This window comes from Rhinopithecus bieti, unplaced genomic scaffold (assembly GCF_001698545.2).
Source record: "Rhinopithecus bieti isolate Rb0 unplaced genomic scaffold, ASM169854v2 scaffold_28547, whole genome shotgun sequence".
Classification (NCBI taxonomy): Eukaryota; Metazoa; Chordata; class Mammalia; order Primates; family Cercopithecidae; genus Rhinopithecus; species Rhinopithecus bieti.
This window is the reverse complement of record NW_016813480.1, coordinates 1,098,538-1,102,483: the sequence shown is the minus strand read 5'-3', so window position 1 is coordinate 1,102,483 and position 3,946 is coordinate 1,098,538.

Below are 3,946 nucleotides of genomic sequence, written 5' to 3'. Positions count from 1 at the left end.
CTTTTGTATCCCTTTATAAATTTTGTGAAAGAGCAGATCAGTGCTCTGTGAAAACCTGTTGTGTTTTATTCCAATGTTTAATTTACAGAAAAGCTGAATAATACCCCTTTAACTTTAGCCAATATGTTCACACACAGAATTTCTTTTACAAGATTAATTTTTCACAATCCTTCCACAATGTGCTCAAACCTTCAGCTTTATCTTATCCAACTTAAAACAATTCTTTAACCCTTTAATCTAGGCACACACACACAAAAAAAACCCACATTCCCATGCCGTGTTATAAATCTTTTACCAAAAACACATTTCACTTCCCTTATACACTTTGCATGTAAAAGTGTTCTTATTTCCCAAAAATTACTTAAGTCACATGAACTATAAGGCATTACACTTTTACTTTTGTGACAAAATATTTGATTTAAGCACTTATTATTTTTAAACCAATTAATCGAAGCTCTTTCATGTTACACACAGAACACACATAAATACACAGAAGATCCAGTGCTTGTATGATTTTTCATTTGCCAGTTTCTTAATTGGATTACTGGCTTCAGGGTGGAACCCTTGGAGGAACAGGACCAGGAAAGCATGCAGTTTCTATGGACTAATTAGCAGGCACAACTGGGATGCGAAAACAGATCCCCAAAATTAAGGATTCCATTTTTGTACTGAATCCTGGATCCCTCAAGAGAAATGCTACAGAACAACAATGCCATGATTGTACCGTGCATTTCATTGCAAAGCAACCCAAAGCCAATCAGCCCATTCTGTGATTAGCCCATCCCCATGGGAGTCTTATCTCTCAGTAGGGGGTGGGGGAGTGGAGACATCTCCATATCTTCCAGATGACCAAGAGCATGCTTCTCTGATCCAACGATGCAAAGAACCGAGTATCCCCCCATAACTGCCATTAGCTATCCCCAAAACTGTACTTCCTACATAGTTATTAGACACCAAAACTCTCTGATAATGCGAAGTGATTTCTGATACCCCCAAAAGTCAAAACCATCAGTTAATTCAGTGTAGAACAGAACAGAGCCTTAGATTTTGAGAGGGCTCTCTCCACTGTTAATTAAGTTGACTTTTAGCCATTGCGCTCTTTAAAGAAAAAAAATTTTTTTAGATCTCTTATTACCCAAGTATTTTAACCATGCCAAACTGCCAATATTTCTGATTTTTAAACTTTACCAAAGGTTAACTTCCAGGTGAAACCAATAAGCCTGAATGAAGGTTATGACTTAACCACGAGTGCACCAGGTCGAGCTCCCAAGGACATAAAACAAGAAGAGAGGGAAACTTCATCTAGTTTTTTTCATTTGTTTCAGGGACTTCCTACCAGGAGTTTCACCATGTGGTCTCTGGGCAAGACAGTCGCCCTGAGTAACAGAAAAGATAGGAAAGGAAAAGGAGAGAAAGAGAGAGAAAAGCATTACCTGTGTGGTGAGGTGGGGAAGGCGAGCAGCTCAGGGAGGCCAGAGAAAGACCCACCCATTGCAGCGACACTGGAAAGTTCAGGTGGCCGCTTGTCAGTCGTGAAGGGATCTTTTCCAGCAGTCCCATCAGCTCTCAAGTTTCCCCTTTTGGGGAGAAAAAAGCTCCCCATGACCCATGATCTTGTAAATGCCTAATCCTGTCACCCATAGCTGTCAGCATTTTTAGTAGAGGCGACGTTTTGCCATGTTGCCGAGGCTGGTCTTGAACTTATGGGCTCAAGTGATCCTCCTGCCTTGGCCTCCCAAAGTGCTGGGATTACAGGCATGAAACACCATGCCCAGCCTTATCGTGTATCTTATCCTATTTCCCTCTCTGCAGGTGAGCATCTCTTCTTAACCAGTGGAAATCTTGCCAGCTGTATGGCCTTCAGCAAGTTGCTTAACCCTCTAAGCCTCACCTTGCTAATTGGTTCAATGGAAGACCAAAGTAGTACCTATCCCAGGGCACTGTGCAATTGCATAAGAAAATGTGTGCAAATCACTTAGCAGAGCCCATGCCTGATATACAGTAGATGATCACTTCCCATCAGCTATTATTAACGAGCATCTCTGTTGGGGCCTTTGTGATGTAAGAAACAACTGGTACTTCTTCTGTAATACAAGTCTTTACTCAAGATCATCTCTACAGTTTACTGAGGCCTCCATGGACCCAATAAGTAACATTATTATACGAGGGGGCAGGCAAAGAGTCTGTGAGCATCTTATTGTTCTTACGTCTTCAATATGCACCCAGTTATCTTTTGTCAGCAAACACTGGTCATGAGCATCCTGTCAGCACAGCTCTTCTCCTCCTTACTGTTTACCTTCACTCCTTTTTTTTTTTTTTGAGACAAAGTCTCACTCTGTCGCCCAGGCTGGAGTGCGGTGGCACAATCTCGGCTCACTGCAAGCTCCGCCTCCCGGGATCACGCCATTCTCCTGCCTCAGCCTCCCAAGTAGCTGGGACTACAGGTGCCAGCCTGTACCACGCCCGGCTAATTTTTTGTATTTTTTTAGTAGAGATAGGGTTTCACCATGTTAGCCAGGATGGTCTTGATCTCCTGACCTCGTGATCCGCCCGCCTGGGCCTCCCAAAGTGCTAGGATTACAGGTGTGAGCCACTGCGCCCGGCCTATCTTCACTCCTTTTAATGGAGATTAGTTTAGGTCCACATTAAATCCACCCTGGATTTGATAGCAGGTACAGAAATGCAAAGTCATATCTATATGGATCTTTTCCACTCAGTTACTTTTGTCCCTGGCTTGCTGGTTTAGGAGATGAGTGGTGCAGGAGGCATTACTGTGACCACAACAGCCATATCCCCTCCCCAGAGATTTACTTGCTCTGAGGAAGAATGAGCGAACCATCAACTCTGTCACAAGGGCCTCTCCACCCATGGCCCAGCTGCTCAACTTTGAGGCTAATCTGGCAGAAAATAAGACTTGCACTTAGTTAATGAGGATCAGATTTTACATACCTCTGTAAGACTTTCCCCCCTTTTCTGAGTTTGTGTTTTTAAATGAATAGATTAAGAAATCTTACTTATTTAATTTATCATCCCTAGGTACTTGGCTTTGACAACTGGATTATTATTACTATTATTAAAATTTTTTTTCATAGAGTCAGAGTCTTGATGTATTGCCCAGGCTGGTCTTGAACTCCTGGGCTCAGGCAGTCCCCCTCCTCAGCCTCTGAAAGTGCTGGGATTGTAGGCATGAGCCACTCGGCCCAGATGACAACTGTATTATTTAGGGAATTGGGTATCAGTCATTCACTCAACATATATTTCTTGAGAACTGCCCATGTTACAGACACAATTCTTGATTCTGGAGTTCCAGCAACAAACAGGGCAGACAAGATCCCTTTCCTGATGGAAGAGGGTGAGAGGCAGAAAACAGACAAGAAAACAAATAAACCAGAAAATATCAGGCCAGGTATACCAGGTATAGATTTTGCTTAATAACAACAGAAACTGACTTTAACAAAAGGCAAAAGAAGGATTTTACTGGGAAGATACACAGTTGTTCACAGAATCAAAGAAAAAGCTGAAGAACCAAGATTTGGAAGTTCCAAAACCAGAATAACTTTGAACATCTAGGAAACTAGAAGTGACCGACTTTCTTTTTAGGACCACACTGGATTCAATGAGCTCCTACTAGTACTTCCTTCTGGGTCAGGATGCCAGAAAGAGAAAGAGTGAGCAGTTGGTTGGTCTGGCTTCACTCACTTGACCAACTCTTGGCCAGGGTAAGACATACCATGTGCATCAGCAGGTTCTCCATCTCCATCTCCAGTGGAGAGAGTGGTAATTCTCCAAAGCCAAACTGTTTCACAGTTGCAGAAGAAGAAATGGATACTGAGCAGTTAAAAAGGACAGATGTCCCCTGATTTTAAGGCAGTGTACGTAGAATAGGCTTAGGCATTTTAGTTTTTGCAGGTGTTGCATAAATGGGTGTGATTTGGTTTGCATTAAT